The sequence below is a fragment of the Aotus nancymaae genome, unplaced genomic scaffold (genome assembly GCF_030222135.1).
Source record: "Aotus nancymaae isolate 86718 unplaced genomic scaffold, 86718_ANA_hifiasm-v0.15.2.pri h1tg000007l, whole genome shotgun sequence".
Lineage (NCBI taxonomy): Eukaryota > Metazoa > Chordata > Mammalia > Primates > Aotidae > Aotus > Aotus nancymaae.
Window position 1 is genome coordinate 55,532,935 of NW_026988418.1, and position 15,779 is coordinate 55,548,713.

The following is a 15,779-nucleotide window of genomic DNA, read 5'->3' on the forward strand; positions in this document are numbered from 1 at the left end:
GTAACTGCCTGGGTGAGACTCTGAGATGGCTTTTGTCTGGTGATGGATGAAGATAAATCTCGGTGGGACTTCCAAAATGCTGTACTGGCCCGAGCATAGAAAGTTAACACCAAGACAAAAGTATGCCAAATTGCAGGGTCTTTGTTGCCGGCGGCCACGGAGGACTAGCGTCTCTCCAACCCATGGATTCTGTAAATCACCTCCTGGGCAGAGATGAGGGTGAGGGGCTCCAGACATTCCAGTGGATTCCTGGGCAAAGATGAGGGTGAGGGGCTCCAAACTTTCTGAGGGCCAGGGGAATTTTTGACATTCTGATTGTTACTTAAGTGATTCACAAAAGTCAAGATTAGCATTTGTTTACACATTGTCTGGGTAGGGTGGAAATTACAGTCCTTAATTACTTATTCACATTTGGGTTATAGAGAGCAGTTTCAACAGAAAGCCGAGGTATGGTTGAGGTATGCAGTTTTATAGGACTTTTACCATGTCACACAAGCACCAACAAAGTGGAGTAGGCCACATATCAGCTGGTTAGCTCAGAGGAGGGCTAGATCACTGAGGGTCAGCATTCCTGGAAGGCTCTGTGAGCTGGACCTTAAGAAGGATAGACTAGAACAGGCAGTGAAGCAGAATGAACTGGTCCAGAAGGTTCCAAGCACAGGTGTGGAAGCAGCAATGTGCATAAGAGGTTGGTGGAAGTGAAGAGAGGAAGCCTAGTCCGCCTGTTTAAGAAGGAAAGAAAGGAGATTAAATTGGAAGAGTAGGCTATGGAGAAGTTTTTAATTTAGAGATTGACAGGGGGCTCAGGCTATTAATAGGGGAAGAAAAGACAAGATAACTGGTAAATTCTAGAATCAAATCCAAGATTACATATTCATTAATAACTTGCTTCAACTAACTATAACCAGTTATTAGACAATGTATAATCTACACAGTAAGCAATATGTTTTTTATTCTGCAGAGGCCAAACAGGGACTCTAAGGAAATTAGATTGGCAGATAAAGTGTAAATTGACAATCCAGTAATCAGAAACCGTTCCAATGACTTGACTTCATGTTGAGCTACAGACCTAAGATGTTATACATTCAGTTGGGCCAGGGTGGCTATATGACCTTTGATCCATCACGTCTCTTCTATGTGTTTCAGTGTCTTCATCTGAAAAACAGAGTTGTTGTAAACACGTCCTGAAAAAAAAAAACGGATGTGAAAACACTTTGAAAACATACTTCCTAAACAACTATTTGTGATTATTGTGTAGTAATGAGGACTAAGAGACATGATTCCACACCCATTCATAATTTTTAATTCTGAATAAGTTTGAAGATTATATGCTTGATAAAAAGAAGGTAAACATGATCAAAGATGACCATTTTCTTTCTGTTATTCTATAACCATTGTCGTCAAACCTGTTTTTCTCATCACCAATTTATTTATTGATCTTTCCTTTGCTACAGTGTCTCTTCTTGCTTGTCCATCTATACAAGATTATAAAATGTACCTCAAATACAAATCAGACAAATGAAAGTGCTGAAGTGTGTATGAATATTTATTTAACTATTTGTTTATTCATGCTAATTGTTCAATTAAAATATTCCAGAAATTATGCAAATAAGAAAAAATCTGCATCCTTAAGGAGCTCACAGTAGGTGGATCACATAGTCATGTAAATCCACAACACTGTCACAGAAGAACGTCAAAAGGACTTCGGAAGAGGGTGCTCTGAGATGCTCTAACAGAAATCAGATTGTCTGGCTGGGAGGCAGGGCTGGGCTGAGGAAGCTTCCAATGTCAGGGACCGCTGGAGCAATCTAGTAAGTAAATCATGCTTCGTATAGACGGAATGGGATAGCTAAAAGGATCAATACGTGACAAACCATAACATATCCAGGAAACTGCAATAAGATTAGTAATTTCAGCGTATTGGTTCTAAGGGAGTAGCGATGAGTAATAATACAGGAGAATGGACATCAGTCAGGTCAGGAACTGCTGTGCAGAGGAGTATGCACAATCAGGAAAAATAAAAGTACATCAACGAATGAATAGATTGCACAATAAGGTGGTGAGGTCTTATCTATGATAAGTGAGAAAGATTCCAGGTGTAGATGTGTTTATCGCCATTCCATTATAATATATTAAGTAGCCTTTTATCTTAATGCAGGACATTCATTACAAAATCAGAAGTATTGATTTGTGAACAGCTCTAGAATGGAATGCTGTAAATAGTCATGCGTTTGGTGTAGAGGCATAGCAGAGACAAAGAGATAGCCTGCAAGTTAGCATCTTACCCAAACCTTGGAGCCCATCAATAATTACCCAGAGAGTGGAAAAACTGGTTTGTTGAAGTTTGGAGTTCATCAATTATGCTCTGTTTCTCCAGTGATCCCTTCCCTCAGGGGACCTGGCAGTGCTTTGCAAGCAGCCTCGTTACTGACAACCCTGCTTCTGCTGGGCTGGCAAGATGGGAAGCTGTCATCAAACACACCATCAGATGGTGGGCAGTCTTTCCCAGGCCACTCCGAGAAATCAGGTCCATTCAACAGTCAGTAAACATTTACAGAGTCAACATATGTTTGACACATAGTAAGTGCTCAATAATTGATAGCCTCAGATATTATAGCTCAATACCTAGAATGTGATAGGTATACCATAACTGTTTATCATAGAAGGGATCTAGAAATAGTTACCTTGTCCCTGGGCCAAAACTTCTGCCATTCCATATTATTTCTATGCCCTTCCAGGCCCTGCTAGGTTCCTTCTAGCAGACAGTGCTGGCTGATCACCAACCCTGTTCTTCTGCAGGGCACACTACCTGTGAGCACAGATAGATTACATTTCCCAACCTTCCTTGGAGTTAGGTGTTGTCACATGACTAAATTCTAGCCAATAGGATGTAAGCAGAACTGATGAGAGGCAGTCCTAGTCCTGGCTCTTAAAAACTCTAACATAGTTTACATTTCCTGTAGTGATACAGTAAGATTCTACAAGACCAACTCTTTCATATAGAACACCTATCAAATCTGGACATAAGGCAAAAAGCAATAACTCTTCACTTTTCCTCCAGCGAACTCAAGAACAATTTCCTAAAGCAGCTCTGAAAATCACAAAAGAAATAGTGCATGGATTCCAGCCCCAGTAGGCTTCTGGGCTTGGTGTTTCTTTAATTTCATGTAAATTTCTCTAAGTAAATATTCCTTAAAAGTAAATAAAATTTTATTTCGCTTTTAAAAAAAATAGAGAAGAATACACTCTTCGCCTGTATCCAGAATATTTAAAGAACTCTTACAACTGAATAGTAAGACCAACAACCCTATTTTTCAAATGGGCAAAATATTTGAAAAGCCATGTCACAGAAGAAAATATACAAATAGCCAATAAACCTGTGAAAAGATGCTCACCTCACCAGTTAGGATCACGCAAATGAGAAATAAGATTCTACTACGCATCCACTGAAATGGCTAAAATGAACAACACTGACAATTCCCAAGCATTGACAAAATTTGGAACAACTAGAACTCCCAGTAATTGCTGGCGAGAGTGCAAGATGGTTCCGCAATTTTGGTAAACAGTAGGGCAGTGTCTTATGAAGTTAAACATACACTTGCCATATGACTCAGTAATCTCAAGAGACATGTTAAAATATATATATATAAAAGGGCATATATACAAATAATAGCACCATTATTCATAATATCTAATAACTGGGGCTTATCCAAACATCAAAACCCAGTGATAAACAAATGATTGTGTTCCTTCCCAACTCGGACCCGACAAAATGGCTCCCACAAAGAAGGGTGGTGAGAAGAAAAAGGGCCGTTCTGCCATCAACGAGGTGATGACCCGAGAATACACCATCAACATTGACAAGCGCAGCCATGGAGTAGGCTTCAAGAAGCGTGCCCCTCGGGCACTCAAAGAGATTCAGAAATTTGCTCTGAAAGAGATGGGAACCCCAGATGTGCACGTCGATACCAGGCTCAACAAAGGTATCTGGGCCGAAGGAATAAGGAATGTCCCATACCGAATCCGTGTGCGGTTGTCCAGTAAATGAAATGAGGTTGAATATTCACCAAATAAGCTCTATATTTTGGTTACCACTTTCAAAAATCTACAGAGAGTCAATGTGGATGAGATCTAATCCCTGATCATCAAATACATCAAATAAACTTATAAAATTGCAAAAACAAACAAATGATTGCATATTCATGCGATGAAATACTACACAGCAATAAAAATCAATGAAGAACTAATATCGTAATCAACATGGATTATGCTGAACAAAGGAAGCATAACACAATATAATACATCTTGTGTTCCATTCACATGAGATTAGAGAACAGGCAAATTTCATTTGTATTGACAGAAAGTTGCCTGGGGTTAGGGGTTTGTAAGAGGAGATCAGATGTAAAAGGACAACAGGAAATTTTTGGAATGTTAGAAAGTCTTTATTTTTATTTTCATGGTGGTTATACAACTATACATGATTAGCAAAAAGTTCATCAAACTGTACCATTAAAATGGTTGAATTTAATCTAAAAAACCCTCCCACAAACCTGTATCTCCTACTTATCTGCTGGCTGATTTTGGTGCCCAGAGAGACCGTGAAAATCATGTGCTAATGATGGTGGTGCTCCTATTCCCTGAGTCTCTTAATGATTGTGTGGGGCACACTCTCCCCAACGTGGCTGACAAAGAAATCCCACACTGGCTTGGCATACTGCTGAGAAATAAATGTTAGAGTTTTGTGCTCCTGAAATTTGGGGGGTTACAGAAGCAATGATTTCCTTAACTAATACATATGTACCCAAAGTAAAACACACAATCAAGGCCACCTACTTTGTCCTTGCTCAACCCACATTATTTAACTAGAGAAAAATCAGTGATAACATGAATGTCCAAATTAAGAGAACAATTAGGTAAATTATGGCATGTCCATGCTATATAATATTTATATAACCACTTACATAATAATTATTGGAACTCTCTAGCAACCTGCAAACACACTCACAATGTGAAATGAAAAAAGTAAAACCCAGAATTTTATCTACACCATTGTGTTAGGATGCCCAGACATCTCAAACTGTGTTCATGCAAGTCTTTAAAGATGTAGGCCTGGCATATGTTTGCATGTGGTACTGAGGAACCTACTGAATACAAATTCCTTATAAGAAGACAGTTAACATGGTTCTTATTTCGGAGGGAGAAGAGAATTTCACTTCACACTGCCATCACGGTTTAGCTGACCTCAAAATAGTGCCCAGTTCCTTGACTCTGGCCAGGATGGCTTTCCCTCATTTTCCTAAGCCTGTGGCCCAAATGGTGGACCAGATTGATGATGGGAAAGGGGGCAACCCCCAGTAACTTTGCCTGCTTTTATAAAGTTGAACAAAGTGAATTTAGACATTTAGGCTAACCTGACTTTCTTAGTACTACTTTGTTAGCATGGGCAGGGGTTGAGTCAGCAAAAGTAGACCAAAGGTTTCCTCTGAATAAAGTTATTTAAATTGAAAAAAAAAAAAAAAAGGAGAGAGTTAAGGATCATAAGCTCAGCTTAGGAACTCAGTCACCCAAAAAAGAAATAGGTGATCCTAAAAAGATTGTCAGCCATTTAATTTGCTCTCCCTCAAACCATGGACTCACAGATACTCAAAGGAGTTTGGCCTGCGATAAAAAGCCTATAAAAACCACAAGCACGGCTCCATTAAAATCTCCACGTTTGCACTGCTTGATAGTCCATGTCCCTGACTCTTAACACAGTGGACTTGCTGACGGAGTACAAGCAAGCTAACCAAGGAGCTGAACCAGCCTTCGTGGGCTGCTGAAAGAAAAAATGGGGAGGAGGGAGCCCAGAAGCTTTTGAGGTTTCTGCAGCAGCACCAGCAACTGGAGACATTCTGAAAGGGAGATGCTTAAAAGGAGAGGAAAACTGGAGATGACACATGATGGCTGGGAGATTAGTTCCTGAGAATTCAAGAACTAGTTAGGAAGGATGTGAGGATGACTGGAATTTCTGCAGAATTAGTAGGGCTAGAATCAGATAAATACTGTCTGATTACTGCTAGTGTGACCTGACATCTTCCCCCAGGCTGGCCTAGCCTGCATACACTTAAAACCTGTCTGTGCATGTTTTGTGTGCATGAGTTCTTTTCATTATGTGTTTGAAAAATATAGACAAACATATAAAGCGTAAAACAGAACATATAAAAATTAAAACAGGCCAGGTCAGTAGTTCATGCCTGTAATCCCAGAACTTTGTGAGGCCAAGACCGGAGGATTGCTTGAAGCCAGGAGCTCAAGACCAGCCTGCACAACATAATGAGACCTCATCTCTGCAAAAAATCCAAAAATTAGCTGGGATGGGGGTAACAGCCTGTAGTCCCAGATACTTGGGAAACTGAGGCAGGAGGATCATTTGAGCCCAGGAGGTTGAGGCTGCAGTGAGCCGTGATTGCACCCCTGCACTGCAGCTTGGGCGATAGAGCAAAACCCTGTCTTGAAAAAAAATAAAATTTAGGCCGGGCGCGGTGGCTCATGCCTGTAATCCAAGCACTTTGGAGGCCAAGGTGGGTGGATCACCTGAAGTCCGGAGTTCAAGACCAGCCTGACCAACATGGTGAAACCCCGTCTTAAAAAAAATAAAAATATAAATATAAAACATAAAAATATATTAAAAAAAGAAAAAAATAAAGTTTAAACATTGTAAGATGGTAGGAATATAGATGAATTTTTCTTTTGTTTTGATTTCTGTACGTTATCATTGTTTTTTGCAGCTCACCGCAGCCTCGACCTCCAGGGCTCAAGCAATCCCCCGAGTAGCTGGGACCATAGAGGTGACAACCACACCCAGCCAATTTTTAAAGTTTTTTTAATAGAGACAGTGTCTCACCATGTTGCCCAGACTGGTTTCAAACTTCTGTACACAAGGGATCCTCCCGCCTCTGCCTCCCAGGCTTACAGGTGTGAGCCACCATGCTCAGCTTCATTGTTTTAATAGAACCGAATATGATACAGAATTCAATCCTCCAGTTATTTGTTCTATAATTACTGAATAATGTATTCCTTCTGTTCTCATAGCATAGGCATTACAAGAACAGGAAGAATAAGACATTGGGATCTCTTATATTCTACAATAAACATAGATCTATTATAAAAAATATTTTGGGGTTCAACAAAGGTTTATTTTTATGTTTTTATATCCTGTATATCATCTCAATAGCAATTTACCATTCTCCTGGAGTTTGATTATGACCCTTTTCATAGAAATAAATCTGAGGCAGCAAATAAAGGAAACATTCCCTTGGCCAGCAGGGACATTGTGAATAAGCAAAGGTTAGAATTTATTACACGCCATTTCCAGGCGTCTTGACGCCCTGGCTCACCAGTGATTTACTTTGATGAACAACTAACACGAATCTCTTCACTTAGAGGGAAGGAAAAGTTCTCACAATCTCTAGAGACGCAATGTGTTTATAGCCAATCCTATTTAGTGAAGTCTCAGAAAATGATTCCCTGACCATTCATTCATTCACTGGGCATTTATTCATCTATTCATCCAATCCATATATCTGGGCCTGACATCCTGTTAGATGCTGGGGATAAACAGCTCCATAAAGTAAATGTTCTGAGGAAACATACAGAAATAATTAGGCATCCAAAGTAATTCATGTGTGTTGTGGAACACAGTTGAGAGAGACATTAACTTTCCCTAGGGGAAAAGAAGGGACAGTGGTCTGCCCTCCACAAGGCTCACCAGTTTTCTAGGCCACAATATCTGTTCTTACTGCCTATTCCTGACTGCTTGGATGATGCTATGTATTTAAGGTCATTTTATGGCAGCATCCATTCCCAGGTATCAGTGGTTTATATTATTTACTAACAAAGTCTCCAAAATATAGTACTTAAAAAAATTGAAACTTTCTTCTTACACATGTAATGATCTCGCTGTGAGCAGGGAAGTTGGTAGGCAGCCCTACTCCCTGAGGTCATACAGGACTCATGTCTTTGCACCTTACTGCACCATCCTCTTTAGTACCAGCCTTGGTTTTTTATTTTTATATTTATCTTATTATTTTATTTTTTAAATTTTTTTATTGCATTTTAGGTTTTAGGGTACATGTGAAGAACATGCAGGATTGTTGCATAGGTACATACATGGCAATGTAGTTTGTGCCTTCCTCCCCATCACCTATATGTGGCATTTCTCCCCATGCTATCTCTCCCCAACTCTCCACCCTCCACTGTCCCTCCCCTAGTTTCCCCCAACAGACCCCAGTGTGTGATGCTCCTCTCCCTGTGTCCATGTGTTCTCGTTGTTCAACACCCGCCTATGAGTGAGAACATGCGGTGTTTGATTTTCTGTTCTTGTGTCAGTTTGCTGAGAATGATGGTTTCCAGGTTCATCCATGTCCCTACAAAGGACACGAACTCGTCGTTTTTGATGGCTGCATAGTATTCCATGGTGTATATGTGCCACATTTTCCCTGTCCAGTCTATCATCGATGGGCATTTGGGTTGGTTCCAAGTCTTTGCTACTGTAAACAGTGCTGCAATGAACATTTGTGTGCATGTGTCCTTGTAATAGAACAATTTATAATCCTTTGGGTATATATCCAGTATTGGGATTGCTGGGTCAAATGGAATTTCTATGTCTAGGTCCTTGAGGAATCGCCACACTGTCTTCCACAATGGTTGAACTAATTTACACTCCCACCAACAGTGTAAAAGTGTTCCTATTTCTCCACATCCTCTCCAGCATCTGTTGTCTTCAGATTTTTTAATGATTGCCATTCTAACTGGTATGAGATGGTATCTCAATGTAGTTTTGATTTGCATTTCTCTGATGACCAGTGATGATGAGCATTTTTTCATATGTTTGTTGGCCTCATGTATGTCTTCTTTTGTAAAGTGTCTGTTCATATCCTTTACCCACTTTTGAATGGGCTTGTTTGTTTTTTCTTGTAAATCTGTTTTAGTTCTTTGTAGATTTTGGATATTAGACCTTTGTCAGATGGGTAGATTGCAAAAATTTTTTTTATAAATAAAATTGCTTTTGTTATAAGAATTTATCATTCTTAGGCCGGGGGTGGTGGCTCAAGCCTGTAATCCCAGCACTTTGGGAGGCCGAGGTGGGTGGATCACGAGGTCAAGAGATCGAGACCATCCTCGTCAACATGGTGAAACCCCGTCTCTACTAATACAAAAAATTAGCTGGGCATGGTGGCGCGTGCCTGTAATCCCAGCTACTCAGGAGGCTGAGGCAGGAGAATTGTCTGAACCCAGGAGGCGGAGGTTGCGGTGAGCCGAGATCGCGCCATTGCACTCCAGCCTGGGTAACAAGAGCGAAACTCCGTCTCAAAAAAAAAAAAAAAGAAAAGAAAAAAAAAAGAATTTATCATTCTTTCCCAAACAATGTCCACTTTTTCCAATAGAAGTACACTGAAAGTATGTATTAGAAAAGAACAGGCCGGGCGTGGTGGCTCAAGCCTGTAATCCCAGCACATTGGGAGGCCGAGGCGGGTGGATCACGAGGTCAAGAGATCGAGACCATCCTGGTCAACATGGTGAAACCCCGTCTCTACTAATACAAAAAATTAGCTGGGCATGGTGGCGCGTGCCTGTAATCCCAGCTACTCAGGAGGCTGAGGCAGGAGAATTGCCTGAATCCAGGAGGTAGAGATTGCGGTGAGCTGAGATCGCGCCATTGCGCTCCAGCCTGGGTAATGAGTGAAACTCCGTCTCAAAAAAAAAAAAAGAAAGAAAAGAACAGTGGAGGGAGGTACAGTGGCGTGCACTTGTAACCCAAGCTACTTGAGAGGCTAAGGCAGGAGGATCACTTGGGCCCAGGAGTTCAGGGCTGCAGTGAGCTATGATCGTGCCATCGTACTCTAGCCTGGACAACAGAGTGAGATCCTTATCTCTTAATACAATAGAAAAGAACAGTGGAAAGATATTAAATTTGTTTGTTTTCCTTCAAAATAAGGATGTAAGAACAGTAGATTATTTTTGGTCTTAAAGGTGGCTTAGAGTCTGTGATGGTTCATTTTTTGTGTCAATTTGGAGGATGTTATTGGATGAGATTAACATTTAAAACTTGGAGGTTGTTTATGGATGAGATTAACATTTAAATTCATGAACTTTTGAGTAAGCATATTGCCCACCGTAACGTGGATGAGCCTCATCCAATCAGCCCAATAGAACACAAAGGCTGGCCTCCCGGAGCAAGCAAGAATTGTCCAGCATACTGCCTTCCGGCTTCATCTGCACCACTGGCTCTCCTGGATGTCCACCTTGTCAGCTCCTCTGCAGACTTTGGACTTGCCAGTCTATAATCACATGAGCAATTCCTTATAATCATCTCTTTCTGTATGTATATATTCACATCTTATTGGCTCTGCTTCTCTGGAGAACGTTGACTAATACCAAACCCAGTGCTACTCTGTTTAACAACATGTTATTTAACAAAGAATCATTGGATCAAAATCCTTTTCTTATTGGTAAGGAATACAAACATAAATTGAACATTGTTCTAGACCTGGAGAAACTGAGATCAAGTGGGATTAAATGGTATTGGGATAAACCTGGTGTTTCTTTTTCACCTCCTTAAAATTTGGCAAGTCCAAGGGGATGGTATTGTGTGAGACAAATAGTATTAATTCCATCACCTTATAAATTTTCCTAGATAGTTAATTCTACCCATTGATGTATTGACTGTAATTCTTCACTCTTGCGCACATTTTCTTTTTTTTTTTTTAGAGACGGGGTTTCACCATGTTGGCCAGGCTTGTCTAGAACTCCTGACCTCAGGTGATCTGCCCGCCTCGGCCTCCCAAAGTGCTGGGATTACAGGGGTGAGCCACTGCACCCAGCCTGGGAACACATTTTGAGTTCCAGAAAAGCAAGACCCAAATATATTAGGGCCAAGTCTCAACAGGAGCCTGAGTCTTGGGGTTATCACCTCTTGCCACCCTAGCACTATTCCATTCTGGATAATCTCCTCACTATCTCCTTGTCCACAGAGATTTCACTTGAGTCTCAGGACTCATATTGAGGCAGCCTGAGTCATAAAATGTTTTCAATCACTATCTATATTTCAACATGTACAGTGTTTATTACACGCCAGGCATTGTCATAAGCACTTTTATAGAATTCATTCATTACTCATAAGAACCCTATGAGCTGTGTTCTATTATTGGCATCCATAACATAATACAAATTATATTTAATCTCTACAATTTAAAGAGATTTAAAAAGCCAATTTTAGGCAACTGACCTCATAGCAGCACTGAGATTTGAATCCAGGCAGTGTGGCTCCAAATTCAGTTATAATCACAATACTCTGATGTCTTTCTACTTGCTTTAAGGAAAACAAGAAAATACCCCTGGACTGTCTGCCTCTGGCCCAGGAAATGTTCAGCACTGACTTCTCACATTAATTGTTATTTATTTATTTATTTATTTATTTATTTATTTATTTTTTGAGATAGAGTTTCGCTCGTTACCCAGGTTGGAGTGCAATGGCGCGATCTCGGCTCACCGCAACCTCCGCCTCCTGGGTTCAGGCAATTCTCCTGCCTCAGCCTCCTGAGTAGCTGGGATTACAGGCTTGCGCCACCATGCCCAGCTAATTTTTTTGTATTTTTAGTAGAGACGGGGTTTCACCATGTTGACCAGGATGGTCTCGAGCTCTTGACCTCGTGATCCACCGGCCTCGGCCTCCCAAAGTGCTGGGATTACAGGCGTGAGCCACCGCGCCTGGCCTAATTGTTATTTAAAATATTACCAAAGATGAGGATGCTGGTGGTGGCGGCATCCTTCTCAGTTCCCACCTGGCTCCCTACCCCCCGAAGACCTCTAAGCCCCCTACCAGACCCCATTGGTCCCCGCCTGGAGGTTTAGTTCATGTTGATTCAGAGATGGCTTGATCCCCAAGAAGAGTTTTAGGAACTGTAGGGTTAAAGGTCATTGACCTGGAATCAAGCCAACTTACTGCTAGCTCTGCTTAGATGTACTTTGTTTGTGGAGTATTTCCTTAGGTTATTTTACATTTTATTTATGCATTTATTCATTTACTGAGATGGAGTTGCACGGTGTTGCACAGGCTGGCTTTAAACTACTAGGCTCAAGCAATCTTCCTACCTCAGCCCCCATGTAGCTGGGATTACAGGCATTCGCTACCGTGCCCATCTTCCTTATTTCAAATACAATGCCTGTGCTACGACATTGATAACTGGGTGCCTCCTTTGTTCCTTTGTGTCAATTTTCTACCTTGACTTCTGGCTTCAAACTCTGCTTTCTGCCTTGCTCTTCCCAATTCCAGAGATTAAAGTCCTGGCCCTGAACTGCAGTCCTCTGGCTAGGTTCCTGCTTCCAGCCATCTCTAATGCCCCCTGCTCTCCTGGTAGGCTTTTTTGAGGCTCTGCACTGCCCACGTGCCTGGTTATTTACCGGCTGCATCTCCCTGGACATCCTTGTGTTACCTACTACTGGAGCCAGTTTCAACCAGGTAGAATCATCAGGTTTGGAGGCTTTAGCCAATGCCAAAAGAACCCTGGTGTAAGGTTGGCTGTGTCGTGGAGAGTTCGGACACGCCTCCTCCCCTCACCGGGAGCTCGGACATGCCTCCTTCCCTTGCCGGGAGCTCAGACACGCCTCCTCCCCCCGCCGGGAGCCCGGGGAAAAAAGCCCCATCAGGACTTACCTGATACCATCCAGCCCCACTCCCTTCCATCCGGGTCCCACTCCCCTCCATTTTGTCCCACCCACCTTGGCCACAGCCAATCGGATGCCTCCACTCCCTGTAAAAGCCCGTGCCTGAGAGGAGTCTGCGTGACTTCTCCGGCCCTTCCTGTTCGGACCGCAGAACCTTGTCCGGGAGCCTGAATAAATTCCCTCGCATTGGATTATTTTCGTGCTGGCCTCAGGTTCTCCGTTTCGTCTTCGGCGAAAACAGACCTTACAGATGGCGAGCCAGCCAGGAGGGAGTTGTAAGACCCCTCCCCGGGGAAACTGACTCCTCCACGCAGAGCCAGACCGGGAAGCTACCATTTGTTTCACCACAAGGTAAGACTTCTGGTACCCACTACGTCACCTGCTGCTTTCAGGGAGTCCCTGTCAGGAAACCGCTGCGCAGCGTCAGGGATTCCCACCGCCGCGGGGTCCGTGACCCCCGGCTTCCCTGCTGCGGGGTCCGTGAACCCAGCTTCCCTCCCCACGGGTCCGTGACCCCAGCAGGCCTCCCGCCGCGAGTCTGTGGCTCCGGCTTCCCTCCCTTCCTTCCCCACGGGTCCGTGACCCCAGGAGGCCTCCCACCGTGAGTCCATGAGGACTCCGGCTTCCTTCCCCACGAGTCTGTGACTCCAGTTTAGGACCTAAGTGTAAGAGGAGACGTCCCTACACTCTTGTTCTCTCCCCGTGAGGGGTATATTTAGGGTCAGGAATTTGAGGGAGATGTCCCCACTTTCCTGAACCCTCACCAGCAACCGAGGTGTGGGTACTCAGAAGCCCTGTTTAAGCAGCCCTGCCTCATGGCAGGCCAAACCCCCGGCTCATACCAAATTTGTTGTTGTAAATTAACCCATTTGGCATAAAAGGCTCCCGTTTTCTAAAAAAACTGTATTTTCGGCTTTTTTCTTTTTCTGTCTCTCTCTTAGCTTTCTCTCTTTCTCCCTTTCAAAATGGTGGCTGTGCCACGCCCTTAAGATGGTGGCCGCTTTACACTTTTAATCCTATCCTGTGCCACGCCCTTAAGATGGTGGCCGCTTTACACTTTTAATCCTATCCTGTGCCTCGCCCTTAAGATGGTGGCCGCCTTACACTTTTAGTCCTATCCTGTGCCTCGCCCTTAAGATGGTGGCGGCTTTACACTTTTAATCCTATCCTGTGCCTCGCCCTTAAGATGGTGGCTGCCTTACACTTTTAGTCCTATCCTGTGCCTCGCCCTTAAGATGGTGGCTGCTTTACACTTTTAATCCTATCCTTCTCTCTTTCTGCCTAATTCCAATGCAAGTGAGTGAGTGAGTTTATGTGTAGTCCCACAGCGTAACAGCTGTGGGGCTTGTGTGGGCCTCAACCCGCAGTTCCACAGGGACGTGACCAGGAAAGCATCAGCCTGGCCTCCCATCTGGGGGGCACCCACCCTTTGTTTGTCAGTCTTGCATGTAGTACTGTGTTTATTGTAGCCATGTGGCACATAGCCCTGGCCATGTCTTTTCTTGGTTTTTGCCTAATTATGATTATTATAAACGTGCAGGCTTTCTGGTATCTTCGTTCCCAACCCACCCTCTGTTCCTCTTGCACCACCACCAAGGTACTTCTAGCCAAAGAAACCTCCTCTCTGCCCTTAGCCCCTCCACCTTCCTCTTCTTTTTCTGACCCTAATGCGCCTGAGGAGCTCTCCTTTCCACTGGCCCGACCCAATGATCCTCCACCTTATGATAAACCTCAAACCCCTTCAGCTCCTCCACCTCCTAATTACAACCTGACCTCACCTGTTAGTGCTCACACCCGCTCACACGGTGCTCCCAACAACAAGGCCTCCCTCCTTTGCCCCCTCTGTGAGGTGGCTGGAGCAGAGGGCATTGTCCGAGTGCATGTTCCCTTCTCCCTCTCTGACCTATCGGCCATTGAGAAACGTCTAGGTTCTTTTTCCACCAACCCTACTGCTTACACCAAGGAATTCCGTTACCTTACTCAGGCATATGATTTAACCTGGCATGACACGTTTGTCATCCTATCCTCCACCCTCACCCCAGACGAGCGTGACCGGATTTTTACAGCAGCCCGGGAACACACTAATCAGGAACATCTTACTGATAACCAGATGCCAGTAGGGGCGGCAGCGGTCCCAGAGGCCGACCCTAATTGGGACTATCAGGCCACTGCCGCCGAGACCAGATGCTACGGTGCCTCCTGGCGGGCAGGCAAAACGCAGCCCAAAAGGTAGTCAACTATGATAAGTTAAGGGAAATAACTCAGGGACCTGATGAAAACCCAGCCATCTTCCTTGACTGCTTAACTAACGCTATGATCCTCCATACACGGCTGGATCCGGCCTCCTCAGTAGGAGCTACGGTCCTAGCCACCCACTCTATCTCCCAGTCAGCGGCTGATATAAAGAGGAAACTTAAAAAAGCTGAGGAGGGCCCCCAGACTCCCATGCGAGACCTGGTAAACATGGCATTTAAAGTTTTTAATGGCCGAGAGGATAAAGCTGAGGCCACCCGACAGGCCCACTTAAGGCGAAAGGTTGACCTCCAAACCCGAGCTCTTGTAGCGGCCCTGAGGCCGGCAGCCCACCGAACATCTGGCGAGGGAGGTCCATCGAAACCCTTCCGAAATGTTTTAAGGGTCCCACCCGGGTCCTGTTATAGATGTGGTCGAGAAGGACATTGGGCCCGGGAGTGCCCCTGTCCTCGACCACCCCCTGGACCTTGCCCAGATTGCAAACGAACTGGACACTGGAAGGTTGATTGCCCGTCCCGGACCAAAGGCCCACTCCCTGCACCTCTATGTGGGGAGCAGGCCGGTCTGCAGGAGGCAGTCCCTTCACCTAAATTTCTTGGCCTTCTGGATGACTGATGCAGCCCGGACTCGAGGACCCCCATCACCCTTGCCGAGCCCAGGGTAACGCTGCAGGTAGCGGGTAAGTCCATTTCCTTCTTAGTGGATACGGGGGCTACCTACTCTGTATTACCTTCCTACTCAGGTCCTAGCATACCTTCCCAGGTCTCGGTCATGGGAGTTGATGGAAGGCTTTCCTATCCCAACCAAACCCCTCCCCTAAC

General features: G+C 44.0%; 1 long non-coding RNA gene and 1 pseudogene across 1 annotated transcript in view; one reads left to right on the forward strand and one right to left on the reverse strand.

Annotated features, from left to right (window-relative positions):
• Positions 1–438: 438 nt before the first annotated feature.
• The window catches only part of LOC105721705 (uncharacterized), a 58,284-nt gene continuing 42,943 nt past the window's right edge, over positions 439–15,779 (reverse strand). The window contains exons 3-4 of the long non-coding RNA XR_010340896.1: positions 1,070–1,184; positions 439–722 (exon numbers count right to left, since the gene is read on the reverse strand). This is a non-coding gene — a long non-coding RNA (uncharacterized LOC105721705). The remainder of the gene's footprint in view (positions 723–1,069; positions 1,185–15,779) is intronic.
• Positions 3,773–4,135, forward strand: LOC110568976 (large ribosomal subunit protein eL31-like; annotated as a pseudogene).